Consider the following 15695-nt stretch of genomic DNA (forward strand, 5'->3'; position numbering starts at 1 on the left):
AACTTATATAGATTGGTTTTTAGAGAACTAATGATAAAAATAGTTTGTACATTGAGGAAGAACCAGATAACAATATTGTATTGGTAGAAATATTTGTGGATGACACTCTATTTATAGTGAATGATGATCTATGCAAAGAACTTTTAGAACAAATGAACAAAGAGTTTGAAATGTCCATGCTTGGTGAGATAAAATTCTTTGTTGGACTTGGGATACAACAAAGCAAGAATGGTATCTACATTACTCAATCTAAGTATATCAAAGAGATACTCAAGAAATTTGGAATGGAAGATTCAAAACTCGTTGGAACCCCCATGTGTACTAGACTAAATCTTAACAAAGATGATGATTCAAAAGAAGTAGATTAGAGCTTATATAGATCAATGATTGTAAAATTACAATATATAGCTTTAGCAATTGGGATAGTGGCAAGATTCTCTACTAAACCCAGAGAAAATCATATGGTGGCAATCAAAAGAATTTTGAGATATCTAAAAGGTACTGAAGACTATGGCTTGTGGTACAAACTTGGAGGAAACTTAGATCTAAAGGGATTCACTAATGCTGATTTGACAAGAAATCTTGATGATAGAAAAAGTACAAGTGGCGGAGTATTCTTTCTTGGTAGAAGGTTGGTATCTTGGACAAGAAAAAAGAAAAATTGCACATCCCAATCTACAATAGAAGTAGAATATGTTGCAGCAGTAGTGAACTACTCTAATATTGTTTGGTTTAAACAGTTGTTCAAAGGCATGAAAGTTGAGATTAAAGAACCAGTTTTCATGTATTGTGATAATACTAGTGCAATTAACATATCAAAGAACCTAGTGATGCATTCCAAAACTAAGCACATTGCCATAAAATATCATTTTGTTAGAGAATTGGTGTAGGATAAAGACATCAAATTGGAATAAGTTCACACAAAAGAACATTTTGTAGATATATTCAGCAAGCCATTACCCTAGGATGTATTCCTATATCTAAGAGGTAAGCTAGGGGTCATTCCCCTATCTGAAGCTCACTAAATAAAGTTTAAGTGATGCATCAATAGGAAACAAGTAGAAGATCAATTAGTTGATACAACATAAGAAAATATTGCATATGAAGCAGTATTTAAGGTACATTAATACTAATTTGGTATGTGTTGTCTTTGGCACGTGTTGTCAATGAGGGAGAAGTTTACTATCATATCTGTTTGAATTTTGTTTTGAGAGAGAAGTATATTGTCATAGAAGTTATGTAATTCCTTCATAGAGGGAGATTACTACATGAAAGAAGAAGTTTTTGGTAAGAACCTAAGAGGGAGAAAACTTTCTATTAGAGAAAGTCTTGTTTTCAAATTTCATTTTTCTATGACATGTTGTGTTGTCATCAATGCCAAAGAGGGAGATTGTTGGATACAATTGTCCAAGTGTATGTTGTCTTTGATGTTACAGAAATGTCATATCAGTTGTCAGTCAGTGCTTACCAGGCTTATTTGGTCAACAAGATAGTTTTTCTTCTCTACTGAGCATTCCTAAAGATTACTTTGTGAAAATAGTGTTAACCGAGTTCTCATGGTTAGAAAAGGAAATTAAACAGAAGCAATTTTCACCAAGTTCACTCAATTGCCAAAGGATTTTGTAAGTTCATAGTGTTAACCAAGCTTCTATTGGTTAACATAGAAAATCATCTTAGAACCAATGTTTACAGAGCAGGGTCGACCAATATATCATCTTGTTGTTTTCACATAAGAAGCTTAATTATTTTAAGTATTATTTCTAGCTGACTATGGTAATGATTATTGGTTATTGTAATTTGTAATTGAGAAATAAAAGAGTGAGAGAAAACTAGAAGGATAAGCAGGTATCCTTGCAGAGAAAAATGTGTTATATGATCATGAAGGGTCAAGTATAAAGTAGAATAGAGATCTATAATTAGAAATTTAGTTGCATCACAATTAGATAATTTCATTGTTACTTTCTTACAATTGTAATAGTGATCCAAAATCTCTTAGTAGAGTTGGTTTAATAGCCAGTTTTAAATCTTCTAACAAGGTGATAGTTCCATTGAATTTTTTTAAGACCTATTGCAATGCCACTCCTTATAAGGTGTTTAAATCCTATAACAAGGTCACACCAAAAAGTGTGTTTTGTTAACTTTAACCAGGTTCGCTGTTAATAGGGCTCACTTTAGAAGAGTGAAAATAGTAACTAGTTATATTGGTGATTTTTTCCATATTGAGTTTCCACGTTAAATCTTGGTGTCTTGTGTTCTTGTTATTTCTCTTATGTTTGCAAATTAATCATTGTTAATATTTTAAGATTAGTTAAAAGTAAATGACACTCTGTATTTATCGAGTTATAAAATTTTCTATGTGTTTAATGAATAACAATAGCAATCAATTTTATCTGACATCTAAGGGATCTAGGATATATTTTAGTGGTAACTAATTCACCCCTCCCCTCTTAGTTACTCCTTCTATATTTCCAACAAAACCTTCCAAATAGAAAGTCAAACTAGGGTGGGGATGATACCCATAAGATTTAGTATTGTAGTATGAAGTTGGCTCTTTAAGGCTTACAATGATCACTTCTAATGATCTACCTTGTTAGGAGCAATAAGGATTGCTAGGTCTACCTTTCAAAAGGATTTACAAACATACAAGAAAGTATGCACTTAGTAATGAGATTTACAAAAGACTATTAAGTCTACCTTGTGAAAGGATTTAACTAATCCACCTATTAGGATGAAATAGTTGCTGATCTTTGATCTACAACTTGGTTTGCCGAGATTCCTTTGAGTGTAATGATTGCCTTCCTATAATAGATATATATTTGCTACTCCTTATACTATTCTAGCCTTTGTAATTCCCACTTCTACTCTTCTTTTCTAGTTACATTCCATGAATACTTTATATTGGATGTGATACAATACATTACATATATACAATCCAAATTACAAATCAACAAAGTTGGCTACAATAAAACTTTACACAAAGTTCTCCCAACAATAGGAACTTGGGTTCTGAAAAATAGCTTAGTGAGGTTTTGATACTCAACATTCATTGTCAATGCTCGACATCATCATACGGATCACTTCCAACTAGTCTAAACTCAGTCCATATTGATCACTTAAAAGTAGTATGAACTCAGTCTTCAATGGTGACTCAATGAATAATACAAAACTTGACATATAAATTGACTCACTTGATTCACACTTCATACCTTGGTAAATGCTACCACTATGAGCTTGGTATAAACTAAATCACTTGGTTAACATTGAGTGGCTTGATTAATTCTACATTCACATCTCTATAACTACAAACTTGGTAAGTGTTGCACAACTCAATTTGCACTAAGGAACTTTGTAAACCTTATATAGCTCAATTTACACTGCTGATCACCGTCATGGTAGAAACTACTTGGTGCAAACTGAATAGTGTTCCTTGAACTCTGTAGCAATAGTAGAACTCGATAAAGCCTAAAATGCTTGTTTAACATTGTTAACTATACAATAAATTGAGTAGATACTATATATCTAAATAAGTGTGTGTCACTAATAACAAACATGACTATAATGTCAATAATCTCCCCCTTTGGCATTAGTGCCAAAAACAAAAAACTTATCTCTCAAAACCAAATTCTCAAAAAGTTTAAGAACACTTTTTATTCTCCATCTTGTGTCTTTGACTTGGTAGAGTACTCTATTTTTGGGATTTTTCAAAATTTCTTTCACAAGAGATGTATCTCTGAGTATTTGTACATATATAATATGATAATGCTCCCCCATACATATATATACAATATACTTTACATATGTTCACATCTCATATGATATATACATTTTCTTCCCCTTAATGTATATTACATCTTATATCTTCTTCCTTTTACAATAGACATCTTCTCCCCCTTTTTGACATTAATTCCAAAAATGTATGCTATATAGTATATAGTAATGCCAAAATGTGATAAGAAATTTGAATGTACCTTTAGAATTAGAACAATTGTCTTGTCCCAATTTTCTTGCAACACCTTGCATGTGTGTGATGCAATCCACACTTTTTCTGATACATGTGGTCTACAATAGAGAAGTTATTATGCACAATACATTTTTGCAATGCATCCATGTTTGGAAGAATCATTCCCTATATGTCTACTAGTGTAGTTCTTATTTTAGCTTCTTTTCTTAGTAATTCTAATAAAATATCAGTTAAGAATTTGATTTCTGTATAGTGGGTAGATTTATAACTTGGGTCAAGTTGCAATTATTGTGCACTTGCCTTCTAATCTTCATTAATCTTAGAAAGTTTATCTTTAATTTCTTTAGCGAAATTTGAAGTATCACAGAGTTTACCAAATAATGAAGTCACATTGTTGCAAGAGGTGTCCAATGATCCTAGAATAGTAGACAAGTCTACTTGATGAATTGCAATATTTTGAGCAATAAACTTCAAAACTTTATTCTCAAGTTTCTTCTCAACTCTTTTCAACAATTTCTCCTATCCAATCAAATCTTCATTGAATTTCTTGATTACCTCTGCTAACTGAACCAAAATTGGTTAAGAAGTGTCAACCTCTGTGCTGAGTGCCTTTCCTAGATTATTCTTTGCATCTTCAAGCACTTGAAATTTCATATTTATCTCTTCTCTAAGCCTCTTCTACTTAGCTTTCTTCTGAAGTAGCTCTCTAAATATATGCATTTGATTAGGATTAAGATTGGAGATATCCCATTTTGGAATAAGAATCTCCTCATCAAGATCAATTTCTTCTTCTTTCTCTTTCCTTTACCCAAAATTTTTGTGCTCGATTGAGGCTTGGCATCAACTGTCCATGCACATTTATTATTTGTGTGCTTGGAATGGAAACAATGGTAGAAATAGTAGGATTGGCAGAAAAAGAAGGTACTACACTTGTTGAAGGAATACCTTCTGTAAAAAAAACTAATGGAGGAGGAAGTGTTGTCTACTTGGTAGATTTAGTGCTTCTCACTTCTGACAATGAAATACTAAGCTAAACATGTGCAAAAATTGATTAAGTTCTTGTATTTGCAATGTTTGACACAATCAATTCTACAGTAGCTTTCATTTAGCTTGATGTTTTCAATGCTCCGCTCAAAGAATGAGGAACTGAGGCTATGATTGTTGTTGCAATCTTTTCTAGGTTGATCTCCTCAATGTTCTAAATTTTAGATGGATCTTCCTTCATAGCTTCATGTTGCTATTCCTCATCATCTATATTGTCATTATTTATTTCCTCTCCAACATTATTTCCTTCTTCTTCCTTTTCATCATCATCCTCCTTGTCATTAACATTAACAACAACATCACTCTTCTTATGAATATTATAGATGTTTTTCCATGTGTTGGTAGCATTCTTCACTACATGTTCAATGTCATTGATTAATATCAGACAAGTGTTAAACTTTGATATAAGTTTCTCTTCATTCTTCTTGATGGACTCATTAACTTCTTTATTACTCAAGCTCAACATGAGTCTCCTCAAGGTCTACTCATAGATGTATTTAGTAGTTTTCCTTACATGCTCCCATCTTGGCTTAACTTTCTTCATCAAATCAGTCAAAATTTGCTAAAGAAGGTGATTTGGAGAATATTTCTGTTTGCCCATATTAGACATAACCATGTCTTCAATTTTCTTTTGTTCCTCTATATTTCTTATTTCATATCTTCATGATTTGAAGTTTTTCATACCAGCTCCTATTTCAATTTCCTTCAAATTTTCTTAGAATGAGGGTGGTGGCTTTTTTAGGATTATATCTCCTCTGTGTTTCATCCTAGATGCCCTCCTTGTGAACACTATAGTAGATGGCTTTGTAGGTTTGATTATAATTGTAGACACCTAAAAACCTTTAGAAAATAAAGTATTTTTATTTTCTAAAAAATTCCTGATGACATCATCATTTATTAATTAATTATTTATTTTTTGTATTTATTTATTTTTTGCCATTAAACCCCTTTATCTTAATTAAAAATATTTAATTAAGGAATCCCTCCCAAAAATGTTTAAATCTTATTTAAACATTATTTCCTTATTTATTAATTATTTAATTAATAAATTGACCAAAAAACCCAAAATAACTAAAAAAAAAATTTGTGCCCAAAACTTGGCCAATTTTCTTAAGACCACTAACCTCTTCCAAAATCTTCTAATCCTTCTTTAATTTTGATTAAAGGCTAATCCCATCATTTCCTACCCATAATCCCAACTCAAAATATTTAATTAAGATTAAATATTAATCCTCATGTTTATTAAAAAAGTTTTAATAAATATCTCCTCAACCCAAACCATTGAAATAAATAAAACTTTATTTATTTCCTAAAAATCTAATTTATCCTCATCCTAAGAAGTTCTAGACTCTTCTAGAAAGTCTTCATCCTCATCCTAAGAAATTCTAGACTATTCTAGAAAGTCTTTATCCTCATCCAAAGTCTAGACTCTTCTAGAAGATGTCTTTAAACCTAATCCTAATCCCCTCCTAACCTTGTCACATTCCCTAAACATGGGTTAAGACTTACTAACCCAAGCCAAAGTTAACAAATATCTCCTCCTTCACCCACCATCATTAAATGCCATCCACTTGCCTATCCCTAAGCTAATCCTAAACCATCCTAATCCATCCTCTAATCATTTGCACAAGCCTAAGCAAGCTTAAAACCTTCCTAATCAAGCCCAAGTCAAAATTCCTCTCATCTCCCTCAAATATCCCAACCATAAAACTTTATGAAGCCCACTAGGCCATAAATGACTCTTCCAAGCCCTTTTATTGCTCTTACAAGCCATTATGAGGGTCTTTATGAAGATTTTATCCCTTGAGCCTCCTTTGTTGACTCATCCTTCCCCTTTCCTCCATCTTCTCACCCTGTGACATGTGTCACTCCCTAATCGGCTATAAGGAAGCACAATCCATGTGCTCTCCTCTCATGCAATCTGAGCCCTCCATGAGCTTTTTTCCATCCTTGCATCTTAGCCCTCAATCCCTCAAGCCTCTTGCCTATAAATTGGATCCTTCCCCTTTGCAAAATAACACAATCCATGAAGTAAAGTCATAATGCCATTTTAAGAAGCCATTTTACATCAAAACCATACACTCACACCCAAATTCCAACTCCATTTGAAGCCCTTCTTGAATCATAAGCTTGAGCATACATCCTATCTATTTAGACAAAGCCACTCAACAAGAGAGCTTCTTATTGAGAGAGTCCATTAATGGCTCATATTCTCAATTGAGAGCTCATCTTAGTCTATCTTGAAGTTTATGAATTTTGTTTAGTTTGTAGAAGCTTTATTTAAATTTGGTTTCTATTAGCATACTAACATTGCTCATATACATTTTGGCACGCCCGGTGGAACCCTGCATGGGTCATCTTCATTAGCTTTTTTAGTCAAGTTTTGTATGTCATTTGCTAATTTTGGCTAATTTTTTTTGTTTTTGTGATTGGTAGGATTGTATAAAATTGTTTTGTAGGTCCACATGAGCATCAAAAAGACAAAGGAACTCATAATCTATCTCATAGTGTTCGTAGATTTTTCAAGCTTATAGGTTGGCAAAGCAATTGGAATTCTTCTTCCTCTTCTTGTCTATATTCTTCTTATTCCATATACTTCTTCTTCTTCTTCTTGTGGGAGATCTTGGCCATTTTTTTTTGAAGGAAGAAAAATCATACACACTTCTTTTTAGTGCTTAAAATGAACCCCTAAATCATACTTAAATCTATTAAAAAACTAAAAAAATTTAACAAGTGAAACTAAACCAATCCAATCATTTGCATCCTTGCAACATCAAGGTTTTAGATGCATTCATGCAAAGTTAAGAACACCTCATTTTTGGGAATTTAAAAAGAACTTCAAGTTTCCATTTCAAAAGGTTCAAAATTAACACTAAGTGCACACTAAAATCTAAATCAAACTCAAAGCATCAATCAAAGATAAAATGAACCTCATTTGCAAATATTTTAAAGTTCTTTTAAAAATCTCATGAAAACTAAGAGTCCTAAATGGTTGCCAAAATTGTCCTAAAAGATTTTTTATTTGTTCCAAACAAATGTCTTGTTGCAAAATCTTGAATGTTTCTTAGGTTTTCCATGCATCAAAACAATCTAGGAATATCATTTTTTGGCTTAAAACATGCAAACGAGAACACAAAATCTTGAATGAAAACCAAAGTCCAAAGAGTCATTTTCACTTTTGAGTCCAAAACAATCTTGAATGATCTAAGGTTAAAACAAAGCACTTCAAAGTTCTTAAAACAACACACAAAATCTCAATCTTGAATGCTCAAAGGAAAAAACTTGAATGTTTAATCACTTGTCTTTGAATGCATGTTGCTAAAATCAATCTTGAGTGCCATGGATTAAAATCAAGTATATTTTTTTATAAATGCGTGATTAAAACAACAAATCCAATCTTGAATACCATAGATCAAATAATCATCTTTTGGAGCATAAAAAGAATCTACATTTTTGTAATCTTTTAAGTTATAAAAACAAATAAAAACACTTTGAGTGAGTTTTTCGTTGGACTCACCCTCTTTAATCACCCATCAATTTAACCATTGGTTGCAATCTCAGCGCCATCTATGGGGATGGGTCCACCTAAGAGGGTGTTAAGTGCTCCACAAAGATCAAACTCCACTCACTTGGGTCTTTAGTGGTTTTTCTAAGTTAGAAAATTCTTTGAATGCGCATTAATCTCACTCACACTTCATTTGGGCATAAAAATTGGACAAATCTTGACGTGGAGGGCCTCCGGGCATGCGCTTGATAAATCAAATTTCACATATCTTTGTTTTGGGCTTAAAAAAAACTCACACTCAATCTTGAATGCCTAACAATCGATGAACATTGCATGGTTTGGACGTAGTTTCAATGATGCTCACATTTCTTATATTGATGATCTCTCGACTTTCATTATGCTGACGATGGTATCAAATTGGAATGAAAATTGTATGCCATAATCACAAGTGTCTTCAATCATAGCTTACAAAATCTAAATCATCAATTGGAATGAACGCGTGTATTTTAAAGCCCAAGATCATGTATGTGGTCTTGTTTTACACTTTTTAGGAGGCCTACTTGGGGATTTCATCACCCCTTGGGATGACCTCAACTCCAGCATTCCGACGGAGTATAAAAATTGGGAGGTGAATCCAAAGACACCTCTCTTGGAATCAAGATTTTGTCACTCGGGCTAAGCCTCAAGGAACTTTATACCCTTGAGAAGTGAAAGAGGAGAAGTGGGTTACCGCTCCTCTCGGTTGTGGGACATCTTTTTGGTTTCATCTATGGATTTGGGCCTCATGTACCTTGCATTTATCAAGGACTCCCTAGCTATAACAAATCTGATCCTTGTAGAAAGCTTCCTAGGATGTTGGTGTGTTTGACGTGCTTGCTCCAAAATTTTGTCTACTTGTTTGTTCATAGCTTTTGAATGAATGTTTGCCAACTTCAGTCAAAATCCCAAAAAAGCCAAAATCTCCCAGCTCAAGGCATACTTAGCGTAGTCACTGCCTCATCAAAAAATCATTCAAGCGCCCCCGTTGCAACCGAATCTATCTAGTTCCTTGCTTTAGAACAATCCCAGATCCAAAGTCTCTCAAAATCATCCCCCCCATCCAGCTAGCAACCCAATCCAAAATCACACCCAAGCCTTTAGGGAATTCTTGTCATTCTGCTAGAATTTGATATCCAATCAATCCAACCAATCCACCTGCCTCACCAAGGTTATCCCTTTGACAGAGCTTTGTCTAGGGTAATCTAGCTTTGTCACTTGTTATCCCTCATCACCTTGAGGTAAAGGTTGGGATCCACAAGTGGTCAATCTCGTGTCATGCCCATAGGATCATTAGTCTATCCTTAAGTTGACACAATCTCCACCAATCCAGTGCATAGGAAAGAAAAACTCACCTTTTGACAGCATGCCCTTGAAGTCTTCCATCCACAGGAAAGCCAAAAATCTCTAGCCAATCCTCCTTAGGTCTGTCATATAGCTTTGACTCTCCCTAGGAAATCCTTCATCAGCCAATCCAAAATCTACGCTTAATCCAAATCCAACCATGAGCTTCCGTGTTCATCCATATGCAAGACCCCATCCCCATTCGACTCATCATCAAAACATGAAATCCCAAACCTATCATGATGTGTTCAGTCATATTGTCCTTGCTCACGCCAGCTCCTATTCCAATGATGATGAAAATCTTGTTGACTATGATGGGTATATTGAAAGCCTTATAAACATTCCCCTGAGCATCCTACAAAATCCATGCATTCTTCCAAACTATCTAGTCATGCCATCTGATATCCCAGCTTCTCCTCCATCACCCAATCAACCAAGCTTCCAATCTTCCACCCCCATCACACTAGCTATTCCTGTCAATCCACCTCCGACTCTAACACATGAGTCTCCAAGGAATCTCCTAGACGAAATACAAGAAAAGTCACCTCCAGTAGTCGATAAGCCATGTCATCTAATCCAATCATGTGAAGTAGTCAGTAGTGAAGCTTCCCCATCTATAATATCACCTCCATCTTCCATACCTATCATCCGCATACCATCCATCAAATTTCTTAAAATCCTTCCACTTCTTACAAGCATCAAAATCCCACCATCTGTCAAAACCCTCCAAATCCTATCCACATCACCTCCAAGCATTTCCCAAATCTCCCATAATGACCCTTATGCATCCATCTTCTACTCACCCATCTCCACTACTGAATCTCCCATCTATCCATCGGTTTCCTTTGAAGAGTCCATCCCTTCACCTCCTATCGCACCATCCACTCCAAACCAATCCTATCAAGATCCTGCCCAAAAGCATGTTGACATCCCCCAAAGCATAAAGGAATATATCATCGTACCATGTCTTCCATCCATAGTGCAGTCACTATCCCCTCCATCTCCAAAACCTCAAGCCATACCTCCTCTACTACAGGACATCTTTTCATCCCATCAGCTAAATCAAGATCCTATCCTACCATCTCCTCCACTCCATGCTTCCATCTTACCACCTATCCAAGCTATTTCACCATCTATAATATACCCTCTTGGTTCACTTACATTCATTTATAGTGGCCTCCTCTCAACAGAAGAATTAAGAATAGTATCTCCCTATTGCAGTACATCTGATAAAGCACTTCCACCATTTTTTGCAAGCAAAAATTATCCTCAGATACTTCAAATGCTCAATCGATGGCATTATCAAGGTCAAGGTTTAGGACCACAAGAGCAAGGAATCAGAAAGCCTATTATTGCACTAAAAAATCTAGAATTTCATGGTCTTGGATATGTATGCAAAGGCTCACCATCTAAAGGTGTTGGTACACTACACCCCCAAACCAAGCCCATCTCCAAACCCCCCATGCCATCCTCCCATCACTCCTTCAAGAAATCTTATGTCAACCCCCCTCCACCATCTTTGCAAACTAAAACAACCTACCATATCTCCCCTTCATCTGCTAAATCCATTTTGGGTCCCTATGTCCCAAAATCTACCATCCTCCATCCTCCTATCAGCGATCATTCAAATCCTATTCCCTCCATTCCTATGCAAGATCAGCAAAGGCACATCACCCATCATCATCCCCCTACACACTCTCCCATATCCTCTCCATCTCACAAAGCTTCTCCTAACCATCTTCCCAAAGCTTACCATAGCAATGTAAATGCCAACTTCAAAATGCATAAAGATAAAAATCCACATCCTAGGCAATCATATGTCTATTCTAAGAGACATACTCCAAAAAGGAAAAATCCAATCAAAGAATGCAAAATAATGCAAATGCCTATGAAAAGAAAATCCAAAACCATGTGGATCCCAAAGAAAAAAGTTGAAACCCAATGCATAATGGCATCCACCATTGCTAATCCCCATCCACTGACTCATGTCCCCCATCTCCTACCTCCATCTTGGGTGCCTATATCCCCAAGCATGCTTCCACAAATCCTCCATCATGCCCGCATCTACCATCTATCCCCCATATGCTCTTTTCACACCCATCCCAACATGTGCCAATGTTGCTCTTGCAAGCATACCCATCTCATGCTCCTTTTCAACATTTTTATCCCTCCATCTCCTACCATCAATCCCATCTAATCCAATCTATTGCATAAATCACACATCCAGTGTACCAACAGCTAGTGAAAAATCCCAAAAAAGCCAAAATAGCTGAAGAAAGCCAAAATCATTCCAGCTAAGTCCAAAGTCAAAAAGTCAAAAATAATAATAAAGAAAAATAAAGCATCCATTGGTGAAAACTTGGCAATTCAAGTGCCTTGGACAAGTACCATGATGAAAACTTGGCAAACAAGCATCATGTGTAATCTCGCCATCCCCAGCTTACCCTATCACCCTCATGCTTTTGGTCATCTCTTGACATCCAAATCCATCTTCCAATCTATCCACCTATCCTCCACCCTCCATCTTCCATCTCACACCATCCACTTATCTCCTGCAGCTTCAGCCAACCATCCCAGCTATCATCCATCTCCCTAGCCCCTTTAGCTTTTTCCATCCTAGCTTCAATCCTATCACATCCATCATAAGACCTCCTTCCACATGTTATCTTCTGATTGGGGGCACTATATTCATTGGAGATCTTGTCTTGTCCATCCTCCCTTGTCATTGGTATCTAGCTCTAGGCTATCGTCATGCAAACCCAATGTCATCTCTTTATATTCATCATAATTCTAGCTATCTACCATCCTATCCAACCATCTCATCCTGCTCCTCTAGCTATCCTTGGTCAAAAAATCTCTCATCATCATTGGATGCATCCTGCCAAATCCATATCTTTTGCTATCACCCCACCCTTGGCTTTCGCATCTTGCACAACATCAAACCATCCTGCTATCCTATCATCCTAAGCTTTTGCCTACTTGTAACTATCTTGGTCAGCTTCAGCTTGTAAATATCTTGGTCTGTCAGCTTGTACATCCTCTTTAGCTTAGTACCATTGTATCTATCTAGCTTTTGTGTCAGTTCCTCCTTGATCAGCATCTTGCATACATCGCACATCTTGGTTAGCTATTCCAATGCATCCTTTAGCTAGATCTCCTATCACCAAAGTGTTATCCTTCTTAGTTCATCTTGCCAGACGCATCACTCACCCAGATCCATCAGCTTAGGTGCTCTCCGATAGATCCTTGTAGGATATATCTTTCCTCATGTCTGATCTTGGTCTATTAGTACCTCATCCTACCCATCTCATTAGCAAATAGTTCTCTTTTGGATTTTCGCTTCCTTTTGATTTGGAATCTTCCCTTTTGGGTCTTGAAGTATCTTTTCCAAACAATCTTTTTATTCCCTCCTCAAAGTTTCCATGATCTTCCATATCATGGTATATTGCGAATGGGGCACTCTAAGCATACAATTTTGATCAAGTCTTTCGTTTGTTTCTTTTTTTCTTGTGGGTTACCCAGTATCGGTTCCACACTGTTTCCTCCAGGAATCATGTGTGATGTTGGGGCAATCCTTGCGTATTTTTTTTGAGTCAGTCTGTCAATCCTCTGGACAGTTGGTGAAAAGGCCTTGATCTTCTTGGTAACCTTGGCAATTAACCAATAGTCCTATAGCAAATATAGTGCTCAACGACATGGTGGTATTTCTCTTTGAAGTATCCCCCCACTCAAAAAGCTTCAATGGTTTTCCTTCATCTCCATTATCCCCCATCCATATCCAGCATCCGTCTCTCCTACCCAAGCTTATGCATCAGTATCTCTTTGAATGAATCCTCACCTTTAGCTTTAGGGATCCACAATCCTAGTCTTAGGGATCCACCAATCGAAATCAATCCACCAAGCCTCATCTTTCGAGATCCACAATCCTAGTCCTAGGGATCTCTGAAACCCATCTTCCGCCAATCTGACTCTTTGAAATCCTATTGCATCAGCTTTTTAATCCCCTCATCCATCTCCCCATCCTAGATTTCTTTTATAGCGCTCCACTCCTTCATCCTCTGCAATCCTTGAGATCTTAAGCTTGCTTCCTCTTGTGCCTTTGATTCTTCCTTTATCATTCTCTTGTAGTGAGAGTTTGAGCTAACTAAACCTCTTCTCTTAAGCCAATCTTAGTCTTCTTGCTCATCTCGAATTCTTGTACTTTTCAAGAAGTCATCGAGCCTCGCTTTCTCTCCCCATCGCCTTCTTCAGGGGGCATCTTGCAGTCCATTCTCTCCTCTTCTGTTCTAGCCTTGGGCATCTTATTTTCTTATCTTTGATGCCATGCCACTTGCGGCATCACATCAAAGAGGGGCAAAATGTAGACACCTAAAAACCTTTAGAAAATAAAATATTTTTATTTTCTGAAAAATTCCTGATGACATCATCATTTATTAATTAATTATTTATTTAATTTATTTATTTATTTTTATGCCATTAAATCCCTTTATCTTAATTAAAATATTTAATTTAGGAATCCCTCCCAAAAATGTTTAAATCATATTTAAACATTATTTCCTTATTTATTAATTATTTAATTAATAAATTGACCAAAAAACCCAAAATAAATAAAAAATTTATTTTTTACCCAAAACTTGGCAAATTTTCTTAAGACCACTAACCTCTTCCAAAATCTTCTAATCCTTCTTTAATTTTTATTAAAGGCTTATCCCATCATTTCCTACCCCTAATCCCAACTCAAAATATTTAATTAAGATTAAATATTGATCCTCATGTTTATTTAAAGAGTTTTAATAAATATCTCCTCAACCCAAACCCTTGAAATAAATAAAACTTTATTTATATCCTAAAAATCTAATTTATCCTCATCCTAAGAAGTTCTAGACTCTTCTAGGAAGTCTTCATCCTCATCCTAGGAAATTCTAGACTATTCTAGAAAGTCTTTATCCTCATCCAAAGTCTAGACTCTTCTAGAAGATGTATTTAAACCTAATCCTAATCCCCTCCTAACCTTGTCACATTCCCTAAACATGGGTTAAGACTTACTAACCCAAGCCAAAGTTAACAAATATCTCCTCCTTCACTCACCCTCATTAAATGCCATCCACTTGCCTATCCCTAAGCTAATCCTAAACCATCCTAATCCATTCTCTAATCATTTTAACAAGCCTAAGAAAGCTTAAAACCTTCCTAATCAAGACCAAGTCAAAATTCCTCTCATCTCCCTCAAAATATCCCAACCATAAAACTTTATGAAGCCCACTAGGCCATAAATGACTCTTCCAAGCCCTTTTATTGCTCTTACAAGACCTTGTGACATGTGTCACTCCCTGATTGGCTATAAGAAATCACAATCCATGTGCTCTCCTCTCATGCAATCTGAGCCCTCCATGAGCTTTTTCCCATCCTTGCATCTTAGCCCTCAATCCCTCAAGCCTCTTGCCTATACATTGGACCCTTCCCCTTTGCAAAATAACACAATCCATGAAGTAAAGTCATAATGCCATTTTAAGAAGCCATTTTACATCAAAACCATATACTCACACCCAAATTCCAACTCCATTTGAAGCCCTTTTTGAAGCATAAGATTGAGGATACATCCTATCTATTTAGACAAAGCCACTCAACAAGAGAGCTTCTTATTGAGAGAGTCCATTAATGGCTCCTATTCTCAATTGAGAACTCATCTTAGTCTATCTTGAAGTTTATGAATTTTTTTAAGTTTGTAGAAGCCTTATTTAAATTTGGTTTCTATTAGCATACTAACATTGCTCATATACATTTTGGCATGCCCGGTGGGACCCC

This window comes from Cupressus sempervirens, chromosome 3 (assembly GCF_028749045.1).
Source record: "Cupressus sempervirens isolate cs-2001-9-10 chromosome 3, ASM2874904v1, whole genome shotgun sequence".
Lineage (NCBI taxonomy): Eukaryota > Viridiplantae > Streptophyta > Pinopsida > Cupressales > Cupressaceae > Cupressus > Cupressus sempervirens.